Consider the following 16,334-nt stretch of genomic DNA (forward strand, 5'->3'; position numbering starts at 1 on the left):
GCTGTGCTGGGTTCAGAACCAGTGAACTTGGTGTATGTGTGATCTGGTGAGATACCAGCCCGGGTGGCCAAGGGAGTGTTTGTGTCATGCCTTCCTGAACTCCAAGAAGCATAGCTCAAGCTTCAGGAAGAAAGGAAACCTTTCTTGCAAGGAACTTTTGTTCTTTCAGAGGACCTTCTCTTGCAAGCTGGGTACTAGCTCATCTTCTGTAAAATAAAGCATCAAATAGATTCCTCGGGTCCCTAATCTCAGGGCCTGGCTCCTGCAGGACATTTCTAGATCCACCCTGGGCCAGATGAAAAGCTGATTCACTGAAAGGAAAGAGACAGTCTTGGCAGGATTCATCAACTGCTCACTAAAGAGCTTTTGGGCCTTGAATAAACATCAGTGTTAGCCAGAAAGTAGTCATTACAGGCCTTGGGTAAGGCCCTGTACTAGGCTGGCTTCAGAAGTGACTCAGCACAGTCCTAGAGGTGATCATGGCAGTGCTTGCACTACACCTTCCCCACCTCCAGGCAGCTCAGCAGAGAGAGAGAGAGAGACAGAGAGAGAGAGAGAGAGGTCGATTGTTTGAAGTAAAGTAAGGGGAGAGAACAAGATACAGTGCCTGGTAATCCAGGGAATTCTCCTTGAAATTGAAAAACCATACAAAAGATCAATGAAATGAAAAGTTGTTTTTTTGAGAAAATAACTAAAATTGACAAACTTATAGCCAGACTAAGAAAAAAAGAGAGTAATCTAAATAAACTCATAGATGAAAAAGGAGATATTACAACTAATACTGCAGAAATTAAAAGTGTCATTAGATATTACTGTAAGCAGCTGTGTACCAACAAAGTAGAACTCATAAAGGAAGGGTGCGGTGGTTGGGCATAAATGTGAGGATACTAATGAGTCCAAAAACATAGTTACAAAGAATAAATAAGACCTGGTATTTTATAGCACAACTGGGTGAGTACAGTCAATAATAATTTATTGTCCATTTAAAAATAACCAAAAAAGTATAACTGAAATGATTGTAACTCAAAGAAATGATAAATGCTTGAGGTCATGGATAGCCCATTTACCCTGATATGTTTATTACACATTGCATGCCTGTGTCAAAATATCTCATTTATCCCATGTATACACTATGTACTCATAAAAATCAAAATAAGTATAAAAAGGACATATGGATTTACACATAAAAACATAAAAATTATTTTATCTCTTTTAAAGACATGCAGATTAAAACCAGGATGAGGTAACATTACACACCTATTAGAATGGCTAATACTTGATAAAACTGCGAATGTTAGCCAGGATTTGGAGAAACAGGAACTCTCCTTCAACAATATGGATGAATCTTAAATGAATTTTGATAAGCGAAAGAAACTAGACCCAGAGAGCTACATATTGCATGATTCCATTCACACAGTATTCTAGGAAAGGCATATAATATGTACAGGAAGCAGAGAAGTGGTAGGCAGAGGTCAGAGGTTGAGGGTGTTCTTGACTACAGAGGAGAGGCAAAGAGGAACATTTAGGATTACGGAACTGATGTGCATGCTGTTGGGGTGAATACATGACTGACTCCATGACTCCTTGTGTTTTTCAAAACACACATAACTGCACAACATGAAGAAATAATTTTAATGTATATAGGCAATGAAAACAGATCATGAAACAAACTATTCAAAAGAAAGAAATAAACAAAAGTAGGCAGGGACTAGGATGCCAGGGGATCTCAGGATGGAATGCAGACTACAACAAATGAATTGAACTGTAACACATTGTATTTGTAGTGTAGCAGCATGGAATGGGGTGTGGGACTAATAGAAGCTGACATCAGTAGCTTTAGAAAATGGTGTTTGCAAATTTCAATGTAAAAGACTAAATGAACTATGCATAAACACTTTAGTTGGTAAATTTATTTTTCATAGGCGCAAGGGTTACGAATTTTGGAACTACTTTTTGTATATACTGGGGATGAATAAATAAGTAAATAGATGATGGGTGGTGGGCTCCAGACTTTTCAGTGCTAGGAAGGAAAGTTACAGATAAGCAAGAAAGCCAGGCTATGAAGAACACCATATGCAGGATGGGAATTGAAGACCTAAGTATAAACTTACACACACACATGCATGCACTGTCTCACATACACACAGTCACACACACATGTGCTCTACATACATAGGCAGTTGGATAAATAATTATAAATATGTACATAGAAAAATGGATTGGTATTACATACATATAACAAACATCAAGTTATTTCTATTGAGAGCACCTAGATGAAATGAACTCCAAAAGCAAATAGAATTCCCAATGCTCAGATCTTGACTTCTAAATACCAGTTTCCAACAAAAGGAACCAGTTCTCCTCAGTGCAATAATTGATGCTAGGGTTGGGTGAGGAAAACACAAAACGAGCCTGGAGCATCTTGTAGAAACAAGAAGGAAGTGCTCAGAAATACGAGGAGAGAATCAGGTCAATGGGACACAGAAATCAGCTGAAAAGAGTCCCCAGTGGCCAAATCTGGAGCAATTTTTGCAACAAAATATATAGCGTAGTACTAGATTTAAAAACACTTAATTTTTAATTATTAATAGAATATATGTATACTGAACTGATATACATATATTATCAGATAAATGCTTGTGGGAAGATATACATTTTGTGGAAGAACCCCAGTGAAGACATACAGATACTCCCGTTTCAGCAGATACAGCTAGTTGTCTCCACCCGGCCTGAGAGCTGTATTTATTAAAGACCAAAGAGAAAATGAGTACCTTTCCAGAGGTGAAACCTGTGTCCCACTATCACAAACAAGTGACAAAGTTTAAAGTCATCAGTGATGCCATGTGACTATGATGAACCCCTAATATGATGCGAAGAAAGGGTACATCACTTCTGTGGTATTCCTTCCAGAGACCCATAACCCAGTCTGATTATGAGTTAGGAATCCAGAGAAATTCAACTTGAATGAAATTTGGAGACATTCTACAAAATACTTCTGAAGTACTTATCAAAATCGTTAAACTAAAAACAATGAAGAAAAACTGAGGAACCAGAATAGGCTAAGTAGACATGATCGCTATATGCAATGCAGTATCCTGGATTGGATCCCACAACAGAAAAATCATGTTTGTGGAAAAACTGGCCAAATCTGAACAAAGTCTAGAGTTAATAATGTGGGCTTCTTAGATTAAAAAATAAACATATTTTAGTCATATAAGATGATGACATTAGGAGAAGCAGAAACTTGGTGAGGTGTACTAAAAAATTTGTATTATGTTTGCAACATTTCTGTACATTTAAAATTATTCCAAAATAGAAGTTGTTTAGGAAACAACAAAGAACATACATTTCAGCACTTTAATTATAAAACCATCTTTGAACAGTGCATGTTTTCTATTGATACTGGCATGATAAGATACATCATAGTTTAATGACAATATGCAAGGTTTAAAATCTAAATTGCATAATGGAGAATGCATCATTAGATATGGGAACTCAAATTCAATTTATTATTACAGAAGAAAGGGCTGGGTTTTCAGTTTCAAATCTTAGAGGTTAAAAAAGTGACATAATATATTTTGTTTTCAATTTTGAACTTGAAAATATATTTGCATTATTGTACATATTATCTGTCTAGGACATGTTTGGGTAACATAAAATATTACCGTAATGTTTATATCTTTCCATTTACCTAGTGAAATTGTGGTGTGGCTATTGTAAAACTAATCTAGGCTCACTGAGAATTATAATGGAGTTTTTTGTTGTTGTTTATTAGGAGCAGGGTGGCAGAGGAGAGATTGTGGGGATTCTTGGATAATATTTGAAGCACTTTTGCAATATTGGATAGGTCACTGAGGTTTGTTTATTGAACTGACAATGATGGCAGACAACTTAGCAGGCCAGAGACTCAAAGCAGCCAAGAATAGGAGGTAACTGAATGGAATTGATACTAGACTCTGGGGCTTCCAATATGGGTAATTTTTTGTTTTATTTTGTATCAAAGTAGCATTAGAGCTGATTCCATAAAGATAAAGGTGAAAGAGATGATGGTTCTACCTGAGAAGGCCGGAAGAAATGGGAACAGGAGCAATTATTTATTCCATTTAGAGAAGAAAGAAAGGACGGTTGGAGCTGAGGGAATTTTGGTGCAATAATTAAATAAACTTTGTTCTTATAATTTTTTCTTCAAAGGATAAAGTAGGAAATGACATCATTTACTCAGAATTGAGCGGTTAGGAGATTAGGAGCTTGGGAAGGTAACCTTTTGTGAACATAACTTTTGTGCCACTTACAGCAAAAAATTAAATTTTAGCCTAGTAAAATGGCCACAGTTAGCAGGGATAATTCTCAATCTTGGTTTTAAGTGAGAAATGCAGGATGTGAGGGTAATTTCTTACAGGTCTGCTGACAGTGCACCTTAGGAATCTCAGTTTAGCATTTTTCCTTGTTGCCTGTTTGTTGTTTGTTTTCTGTCATTGTAAATCCATTCAGTAATAGGCAAAGTGTGTATCTATAGAGTTCTCATCCAATATAATGGGTAATAGACTGTGGAAACCAAACACCAAAGTGACAGCTAGAATCGCCATACAAACAACCACTCCATGATCTTTTAATTTTCAAAGGCTTCGCCAAGCACTCCTGTATCACAAATCAGCAACGAAAGTGGTCAAGATTGATGGCCTTAATTAGGAAAGCAGTACAAATGTCCTTAGAGCAATGAAGAATGCTAGAGTGTTTTTCAAGTAAAGCAAAGGGGTATCCTCAAACAAATTTTATTTGACTCATCATTTAAAAAGTTTACCCTGGACTAACACCTTCAGAATTAAAAATCACAAAAGGACACCTTTATCAATTTTGAAACACTTAACAAATACTCTAAAAAGTATTATGGGGTATCCTTGATATTTTATTGTATAAAACATGCTTGTGAGACAGTACAAAAATGTCTAATACTGAACTGTCAGTAATATTTGAATTTAAATAGCTCAAATTGTGACCATCTTAATCAGTGTTCTCCAAAGTGTTGTGCATACAGCCGCGTAGCCATGTCGAGACACAAAACCACAAATGGCAGCAGAGAAAGAAGTTTCTATAAATTATTGTGTGTGTGTAACCTACAAAAAGAATATGTAGTATATAGGATAGTATGTATTAATATATGTAACATATAATGTATGTAATATATAATATATAGATTCCATCTTCTACCATCATTTGGTCCTTATTTAACATTGTGTGGCAACAACTTACATACGTGAGGGGTACTGAGAAATAATGGAAATTTTACTTGCAGAAAGGGTGAGTACAAGCTTCGAGGGGTAATTTTTGTGTTTTTAGATGTATTTTAATTAATTATCTCTAATTAAGTAGAATTTTATATAGTTTTCATTAAGTTAAACGTGACAAAACGGATGAGTAATACCAGAAACAATACTTGCTAAGGAATGTGTGGATTTTAAAAAGTATTAAAAGTATAAATGAGAGTAACTGTCAGAGCTAACATGACTTCCGCTTCCACTACAAGTTCTTTCTCAAAACAATGAGTAAAACATCTTTGGCTAAAAGTCAGCAGAGAAGACTTCAAAATTATCCCATTCTGATGAATCTCTCTCAATTAGCAATATATTTAATGATATTGTTTATTTCTTCCACATGTTAATATTTTCAAATGTCTACATTGTACATTTAATAAATTTCACATTGTGCAGTTATTCACATATGTATTTTACAAATATTTATTTGAAGTGTGTGATCATAGGGTGTATGATAATAAAAGTTGGAGCACACTAACTCTGGAATGAAGTTTGATTAATATAGAAATATAATATGAAAGTAAATATAAACCTGATGCTATTTTCTATAATAATGCCAATAAAAAAAATTCGGCTTATTTGTTTCCACAGAAAAAATTACGGAATGTAGTACCTTAAAAACAAGAACCATTGTATTTTATGTGATGGTTTAGTGGACCAGGAATAGGCAAGGCTTTTCAATGCTGGAACTGATCTTTTCTATTAGTCCAGAAAGTCACATAGGCCAATCCAGATTCACAGGGAAGAATGGTATCAAGTATTCATAGTGATCCTTCATCTGCCACAACCATATTTTAGAAAATAAAATGACTTGGCAAGAAATAGGTACATATAATGTTTATCAGAGTACTATGTTTAAAACTGGCAGTTTTTATAAAACAAATTATTTGATGAGAAGGACCTTCAAAAATAATATAATAGTCTTATAATGGTAAAATCAAAAATATTTCAAAAATTTTTTTAAGATGACAGAAAAATATTCTTAATGTATTATGAAAATTTTACTAACCCAATTTTGCAAGACAGAAACACACACACATATATACAAACATATACACACATATTAGAGGAAGTAATCAACACAGGAACAAATATCTCTTTCTATAGGAATAACATTAAAATGCATTATTTTAAATTTCCATTCATCATCTCTGTTTTATGAATTGTCTAGTATATGTGTTATAATTGTCTAATGTATCTTTTTAAATTTTCTTCTATTTTTTAAATCTGTAAAATCCTTTATCATTATGAATTATCTTTTAATTTTTGAATACATACCATTAATACAATGAATCTCATTATAATTAGTTATACCAAACAATTAGTAAGATATTTGGCAAAATTTTGCATCTATAATTTTTAAAAAGTGATGTGAGAAATATTCAGTGTTTTAATTGAAATACTATATATTGTTCAATTTTATCTTTCAAGTTCCTCTAAACATTTTGAAAAAACTGGATGTATTTTATATAAATATAATCCTATTACTAAATTTAACAAAACTGAAAATTATTTATTGATATTATTTAATCTTCCATCTGTAATCAAACTTCCCTGATTCTCTTAAAATTATATTTTTATGCTTTGTCATTCAGGTCTGTATCTAAAACATGATTTTTAAGTCATTTATAATCTAGAGTATGGAATTTATATGGTTCTGGAAACTTGAGTTTTATATCTTTTGTCACCTTTGTAAAATTCATGGTAATTCTTCAAATGTGGCGCCTTCCTCATTTTCCTTGCCCTCTTCATCTTGAACACCTGTAACAAATGTACGTAACACTTGCACTATCCATTTCTCTTTCTCTTTTGTGTTTATTTATCCTTTTGTCTTTTTGTGCTTCAATCAGAATTTTTGTTGGTCAGTCTTTCAAGCTCATGAATCCTTTGTTCTGCTGTATCTAAGCTACTGTTAAACTTGAATATTGAGTTCTTAATTTTATTATCAGCATTTCTACTGTAATTGTTTCTATGCACTTCTGGTATCTTTCAATATTCCCTTAAATAAAATAATCATATTTATTCTAAAGTCCTTGTGTAATAACTGTAATATATTACTTTGGTTTTACTTTTTTTTTCTATTATTTTCCTGGTTTTCAGGCATAGCCCTCTATTATGTCCATAGTGCTTTATCCAGTGACAGACATTATGGATGAAAATCTGCCAAAACTCTAATATTATCTCTATCCAAAAAGAGTTAGTTTCTTCTGCTGCATAAATGGCAGGCAGACAGATCATCTTTATCCTGACCTCATCTCTGATCATATAGCGTCATTTTCACAGTTCTCTTTTTGTAACAGGTGAGTCTGAATCTCAACCAATTTCAAGTGTGAGGGACATGTTCTAAACTCTCCATGGGAGAAGTAACAAAATCACATTAAGAAAAGCACTGGGAATGAGGGTTATTGTCTGGGTCCTCTTTAAAACAAACAAACAAAAAATCTACACATTTGCCTTCTACCCCCCAACAAATCTTGTATAGGGTATACCATTTTTTCTATTATTGAATGTATATTTGTGTACTTATTCACATGATACACATACAAACACATGCAGACAAATATATGCCCAATTCATATATACACACAGATATACACACACACACACACACACATATAACACACACACATACATAACACACACACACACACACCCCCCTCTAGATTCGCAAATAATGAATTGTCCACTTATGCTTTGTCCAAGTCAGTGGACTCTTCAAGAGTTATTTAATTTTGTTTCACTTTTAAATTAGCATGTCCATCGTTACGTGTGTGAATCTAGACTTCCTAATTCCTACCCAGCCTCTCATCCCAACCATGTTTGCTTTCTTAGTAACCTATGACAAATAAACTTTTGGGGAAAAAAAACCTATGTTTTATTACTTTAAGAGGATTCAAAGTTAAAAAAATGAGTCCATTTTTTATATTCTATTCACACTACTAAAAGATCCACGTACACAATTCTAGCACTGGTTAATGGCTATTCAAAAATATAGATATATCTATTTTCCACACAATACTTTAGCTTCTCTTATGTTGCAATAATTCCGATGTTTTTCTAACTTCAGTTTATATTTAAATGTATTAAATGATCACCATAGACATTTTACTATAGCTACCATTTTGTTACTTGGAGTTTTTTCACAAGATTTTTCTTGTTTAATTATTTTGTTGAAGAAAAGGCCAGGGCCTACTCTTTCTTGAGTTTCTACATGGTGGTAAAAAAAACTTTTAAAATTAATATTAAAAATATTTTCCCAATATTCCCTTTCTATATCCATGACTATTTTTAGCTGACTGGCTATTTTCAGTTTATTCTCTTTCCCTTTGTATGTTTAATAAAGTTTTTGCCAATTTAGTCATTTATTTTCATTTTGCTATTTATTGTACTATAACTTTAATCATTTGATAACTTATTTTTTCTACCCTATGTCTCCATGGTAGCTTTTTTTTTTTTTTTTTTTTTTTTTGAGACGGAGTCTCGCTCTGTCGCCCAGGCTGGAGTGCAGTGGCCGGATCTCAGCTCACTGCAAGCTCCGCCTCCCGGGTTCACGCCATTCTCCTGCCTCAGCCTCCCGAGTAGCTGGGACTATAGGCGCCCGCCACCACGCCCGGCTAGTTTTTTGTATTTTTTAGTAGAGACGGGGTTTCACCGTGTTAGCCAGGATGGTCTCGATCTCCTGACCTCGTGATCCGCCCGTCTCGGCCTCCCAAAGTGCTGGGATTACAGGCGTGAGCCACCGCGCCCGGCCCCATGGTAGCTTCTTAATCGTTATCATGCATCTCTGAAAGGGGTCATTCTTTCTCTGATCACTTACTATTAGAGAATATTGGGAGAAGTTGGGAAAGTGAATTGGAATGGAAGACTGCTTGCACCTCCTTTCCTTGTCCTTTGCACACTCATCTTGTGCTGTAACTTTGGCTGTCCAAAGGACTGGCTGGTGAATTGTGTGGATAGAAGTGAAAGTGAACATGGTATGGATACTCAGTCTGAGATGTTGGGTGTCTTCTCCTGCAGCTGTCCAAAAGTAGCAGTTGCAAAGTTGATTGCTACCCATTTTTTTCTAATCCATTCTGTTACAGATGTTTTAAGTTGAGTTCTTCCAATAGCAGATCCTGGGGCCAATATATGTGTGAATTTAGTTCATTAGGCAGATTATTTCAGGAATAATCTATAGGGAATCACATATGTGAGACTGGAAGAAAAAGAGACCACTATAAAATACATGGTCAACAGATTACTGCTGCAGCGGAACAGTGTAGAAAGTACCTCAGAAGGCCGGGCGCGGTGGCTCACGCCTGTAATCCCAGCGCTTTGGGAGGCCGAGACGGGCGGATCACAAGGTCAGGAGATCGAGACCACGGTGAAACCCCGTCTCTACTAAAAATACAAAAAAAAATTAGCCGGGCGCGGTTGTGGGCGCCTGTAGTCCCAGCTACTCGGGAGGCTGAGGCGGGAGAATGGCGTGAACCCGGGAGGCGGAGCTTGCAGTGAGCCGAGATCGCGCCACTGCACTCCAGCCTGGGCGACAGAACGAGACTCCGTCTCAAAAAAAAAAAAAAAAAAAAAAAAAAAAGAAAGTACCTCAGGGTTATCTCAGCAGTGGGAGATGGCAGTCAAGACAGTTCCACATGGAATCCTTTGTTTCACTCCTGTTCTTAGGGAGCATAAACTGTCTGGAATTTCTTGCTTGTCCCGTGCATCTTGGATAAATACCCACTCCTACTCACAGTTGGTAGCCATGGGATCTGGAGATGCCAAATACTAAGGGGGGAAATGGTGAGATATTGATGGCATCTGCTCTAAATAATATCCACAATCTTGTCTTTTTTTCTGTATGTTATTTTGTTGGAGCTCTTATTCTTTGCCTTTAATGTTAGAAAATAAATCATCACTCTCATATTGCACCTTCAGAACTTGTGGTTCTAGATAAGGTAGCATTAGTTCAGCCTGTAAGGATGTTTACCTATTCTAGAAGACTATTTGGCAATGGCTGAAAATTTAACAGACTTTCCAGGGAATTGAATTTATTTTGCTTTCTGTTACATAAAAGATGAAATGTTAATCCTATTTAAAAATACATTTGGTGTTCATCACAATGTCAGAATACAGAAAGAACATTCCCCCTTTAAGGATTATTTTCCATGTCTTGGAAATGGAATACTTTGAAGCAGTTAAGAAACACAATTGCAGGTTAAAAAAAAAAAGTTTCTGAAAAGGATTTGGATACTCTATTCAACACAGGCTAACTTAATTAAATTGATAATTCAGATCAAAGAGCAGGCTGGAGCTAATGTCATGTTTTCTAAATGCATCTGTCTAGCTACAGTTGTCATACTGAGTTTTATATATGACAATATATGATAGTGTTCAGTGTTCAATCATGATTCTTTTCTAGTTAGTGGTTTATACATTTTATTTTCAGGAAAGTTCAGAGGAAAATCATTTGCTCCAACAATGTTTCTGGATATTTAGGACATCGGATTCTTAAAACAGCTGTATACCAAGCAATGGTATACAACAGGTGCACTTATGTGACTTTGAATATTTGAAGTTTTATAAGATTTATTCTCATAAACCTGAGTATACTAGTGTAAGTTGGTTAAGGATAGCAATTTTCCACACTGCTTAAATTTCTGAGTAATTTCTTCTTTTTTATCTTGAGTCTGATAAAACATATATGACACTAGCTGACATGATCGTTCAACAAATTACAGAAAAAAAAGACTTCATAGTAATGACTAACATATACCAAGTACTTTATATTTTTCGAATTCTGAATTTGGTATGTATGACAATTTATTCAATTCCAATAAAAATCCTAGTAATTATGGACTAATGTATTATTCCCAATACCTAGATGAAGAAACTGAAGCACAGAAATATTACACAACTAAGAAATGCCAGAGTTACAAGTCCAACTTGGTTATTCAGTCCCAGAGTATGCCCTAACCAACATGGTGCCCTGTCTCCAATGACATCAAAGTAGTAAGAAGCCTTGTTCTATATTTAAGTACTGGAGGGAAGTAGTCTGATTTTAAGAACAAATAGAGACTTTTTCATCTTTATTTTTGTGGTAATGTTGATAATATTTTTCAAATTTAAGGAGAAGATTATGTTTGAATTCATCATCCAATTTCATAAAGTTTATCTAGTTTATTATTTTAATACAATATTTTTTGAAGGAGAAAAGACACATGAGATCTGAGAACTAGGAGAGTAATTAGTTACTACTGATTGATGACCACTTGTTCACCTTCAGTATATCTTTAATATTTTGAGTATATTTTGAGTGTAAACATTCATATGAGATAGATTATGTCGCCAACCTGACCCTGTAAAGTTGGAATAAAACAAAAGTGCAGAAATATGTGATTTATCATTAGACTATTAAAACAGTTTATGCTAGGTTCATGAAGTAAATAAGCGATATTCAGTAGGATGTTCTGTGTTAAGATGTGTGTTTCTGTATCTGTGACATCCAATATGGCAGCCGGAAGACATATACTATTTTGAGCACTTGTGTTGTGAGTAGTGAAACTAAGGGCCCAAATTTCTTAAATTTTAGAGATTGCTCTTAAAACAAGAGGTGTGCTTTGTTGATATTTAATTGATTAGATAACTGATTCACCAACAATCAACAATATTTATGGATTTCCAAAGGTCCAAAATTACAGTGAAAAATGACTAGAGATCACAAAAATGTCTAATTAATATCAAATTATAACATTAAACTTCACCTGTTATGTCTTATCAGCAATAAGTTTATAATATGATATATGAGGAGAAAATCAAGCATTAGTGTGTACTACAATCCTATGTGTTTTAAGCAAGGAAAAGAGAAAGAAATAAAGGACGGAGGAAGGAAGACAAAAAGAGAAATATGACATCCTTGGTTAATTTGTGCAGCCAGTGTATTATTATAATTTACTATTATGTGTAAGAGATTACGACAAATTTAATAACTTAAAATAACACCCATTTATTTATTGTCTCATAAACTTTGTTTTCAAGAAACAAAAAGTTGTATCTATGACAATTAACTTTTTGATTTCAAGAAGACTTAAGAGTTGGTGAGACAATAAATGGGTGCTGTTTCTTGGGGACTGCTGTCAGCTCCAAGAGGCATTTCACAGTATGCTAGTTTATTTCTTCCAAGCGAACAAAAAGCACTTCCTTGACTTCTCTCAGCATCAGCCAAGGGCAGTGTGGCTGTGGAGCCGAGAGTTCCTAAAGCTGGGATAGCTGACATCACTAATGAGGACCTGGTACTTGATGGACAGCCATTTGTGGGCTGAAAACATTCAAGCTTTGCTTAAAGGATTCAAAGGTGGCCATTGTGACTTTTGAAAACAAAAATTAGAGTCAAACCCAATCAGTGGTGTGTAACTGCCCTCTCCTTCTGCATCTCGTCTTATCCTTATCCGTACCTCTATCCCTACCTTACCTACTTTAACAACCACCACCACCACCACCACAACAAAGTGTATTAGTTGTGAGGTTGAGATCTTCCTATCCCAAAGCAGGACCAAAGACCATGTGTACCCATCAGAGTACTCCGGGGATTTTCAAAAGTAGGAGAGACATGAATTGCCCTGGCCTTGTTGGATATGTATCCAAGTCACCATCCTACCCAGTCCCATGTACATAAATCTGTGGAAGGAAAATTATTTTTAAAATTGAATCTAGTTTCCCACATACTTAACTCTCCTGAAACATAAGCTATATGTGACATATATCTAGATAGTCGCTCTTTCTGCAAGATTTTATTATGATCTACCTGATTTCACAAGGATAGACCCAGATTGATAACATAATTTCTAACTTTTTAAAAAATTTTTGGCTCATCAATTTCAGGTTATCAATTTTTCCCAGTATATTAAATTCCTGAGGGTCAGTTGTACAAATCCTTTTGCAGTTCATTATAGCAAATCTTTGTGTCTTTGCCCAATAAAGAAAAATCAGTCAGACATATTGTAAAAGCATGTTATCTACAGAAGTACAGTAAAATACATGTTTTCACTTTCAAAGTGATATAAAAAAATGAAAACATAAATTTACGCTAAAGTTTCACTACTGCTATTCCTGTGTATTTACCAAAACAATTCAAACAACAAAGAAAATTACCAGAAAGAGCTCGTCTTTATTTTGATACAACCGTATGCAATATTGTGAATTACATCTTCTACTCACTGTAATGTTTTTCATGCAAACCTCAGAGCTTTAAATTGATAATATTTAAAACTTTTCTTATTGCAAGATTTGGAAACACAATTTTAAAAGCATTCTAAGAGGGGTTTTAGAGAACCATTTGCTTTCTGACAGTGACAATAGCAAAATGTTTTCATAGTATATAGTACTTTCCATAACGATCGTGTAAGAATGTAGAAAACAATTTTGCTTTGTTGTTATGTATAATCAAAGCTGACACATTTTACTTCTGCATTACTCTGCTATAATTATCTTTCTGGATATATCAACCCTTAAATTTAAACAGGATTTTTTGAGTGAAAGAGAGACACAGCAAATTATTCTATTTCAATATGTTATCAAACATCCTGATTTTATATTTTATGAATTGTCTGTAGGATTTTAATTTAGTCCTTGGCTCAGAATAAGTTGTTGTAGTTTATTTATTTATTTATTTATTTATTTATTTATTTATTTATTTATTTATTTTGAGATGGGGTCTTGCTCTGTTACCGATGCTGGAGTGCAGTAGTATAATCACAGCTCACTATACCGTCAAACACCTGGGTTCAAGCAGTCTTCCCACCTCCTCCTCCCCACTGTCTGGAACTATAGGCATAAGCCACCACACTCATACAGCTACTTTTTTAAAAAAACTATTTTTTTGTAGAGATGGGTCTTGATTTATTGTTCAGGCTGATCTCAAACACCAAGCCTCAAGCAATGCCTCTGCCTCCAAAAATGTGCTGAGATTGTAGGTTTGAGCCAATGCACTCAGACAGAATAAGATTTTAATAGATGGTTTTGAAATGTAAAACATTTCAGTCAAATTTTAAAACATTTAATGAAGTTTTAAATTATTCGATATATTTATATGAATATAATAAAACAATTAAATTTAGTTTTTTTTTAACTTTTTACTATGAGATGATTTCAGATTTAAAAGAAAACTGCAAAAATAGTACAAACAATTTACATACATTACTCATCTAGATTCTACGAATGTTTGCTATTTACTCACATTTGCCTTTTCATGATCTATTGTTACATATGACTATACATTAATCTAATCTATCATTTATTTACATATACACACATATATTTGCATATGCATGTATATTTATTTATATAACAGTTTACACACCTATAAGTATTTTTGGAAACTTTTAAGAGTAAGTTACCAATTTACTCTTGATGTATAATATCCCTTGACTTGAGCTTTTTAAGTTATACTTACCTAAAACAAAGAAATTTTCTCATATAACCACAGTGTAATCATCAGACCTTTAGTCTGGAATAATCTTTGTTCTTTCATGACCAGAGTATTTTTAAGAGTACAAGTCATTTACTTTGTAGAATACAAAGTAAGAATACATTAATAGATTAAAAATGAAAATCATCAAATTGGAAGCTGAAATGAAACAGTTGGAAAATTTACAACCTATTTGGAAAACAATGAGAAGGTCAAGAATATCAACCATGAGAATTCTAGCAAAGAAGAAAATGCTCATATTTTACAGTTAATTATATTAATTATTAACTATTATTACTATTAATTATATTAGTAACTAATTATTATATTATTAATTATTGATATAATAAGCTATGAGTATATTAAATATTTTTGGGTAATACTGTTTCTACCAAAACCTAGCTTCTAAAACATGGGACAGATTATACTCAGAAATTAACAATTTTATAAGCTTGAATTTATTTATCTCATTAAATAAATGACCACTTTATTCCTGGGTTAAAGAGTAAGCAAATGTTACTAACCAAACACTGCTGAAATTTGAGCACAATGTCTTTTGGTTGACAACGTTCTGTTGTTACTGCATGAGAAAGTTTGATCACTGGAATATACATTTATAAACTAATTCGAGGAAGAACAACCAATAGATTGAGGGTATTTACATAATTTCTTTCATACCACATAATATAGGGTTACATTTTGGGGATTATAAAGGCTTTTATGTATTTTTCTTAGTTGTCATAATTTCTTAAAATAATATTTAAGATTCTTTGGGGTTAAAGACTAAAAATGCCTAATTTTCCTTTTTCTACCTCAAAAAACATGCACTATTCCTAGTGACCATTCTGTGTTCACTAGGAATAATTCATGTTTTGTAGAAGCTCCTAGATCTTCCATTTCATTTCATCATTGTATTAGTCCATTCTCACACTGCTATAAAGAACTACCCAAGACTGTGCAATTTATAAAGAAAAGAGGTTTAATTGGCTTGCGCTTCCACATAGCTGGAGAGGCCTCCAGAAACTTACAATCATGGCAGAAGGGGAAACAGGTGTGGCTTAAGTGGCAGCAAGCAAAAGAGAGAAGAAAGCATGTGTAGGAGGAACTGTCAAACATAAACAAAACCATCAGATCTCCTGAGACCTCACTCAATGTCATGAGAGCAACATGGGGAAAATTGCCCGCATAATCTAATCTGCTCCCATGTGGGGATTATAAGGATTACAATTCGAGATGAGATTCGGGTAGGTATACATATCAATCATGAAAACTTATTTTTAGAGTATAACAACAATATCAGGGCTAAAGCTTTATCCTGTACATATTTATTTTAAGAAGAAAAATACAAAATTGCAAAATTTTTAAATTAATTATCTGTTAAAACATATTTATCTTTATACAGCACAATAATAACTATGAGATAATGTGTCTTTGACATGACATATATCTGTTGTGTAAAATGATAGAAATGTTAGAAAACACTGTATGAGGCAATTTACATTATTTGTTGATAAGATATTATTTTAAGCCACAGGAACAATTACACTTAAAACCATTGGTATGTTATTTTCAGGCTAGGA

This window comes from Macaca thibetana, chromosome 18 (genome assembly GCF_024542745.1).
Source record: "Macaca thibetana thibetana isolate TM-01 chromosome 18, ASM2454274v1, whole genome shotgun sequence".
NCBI classification, from domain to species: Eukaryota; Metazoa; Chordata; class Mammalia; order Primates; family Cercopithecidae; genus Macaca; species Macaca thibetana.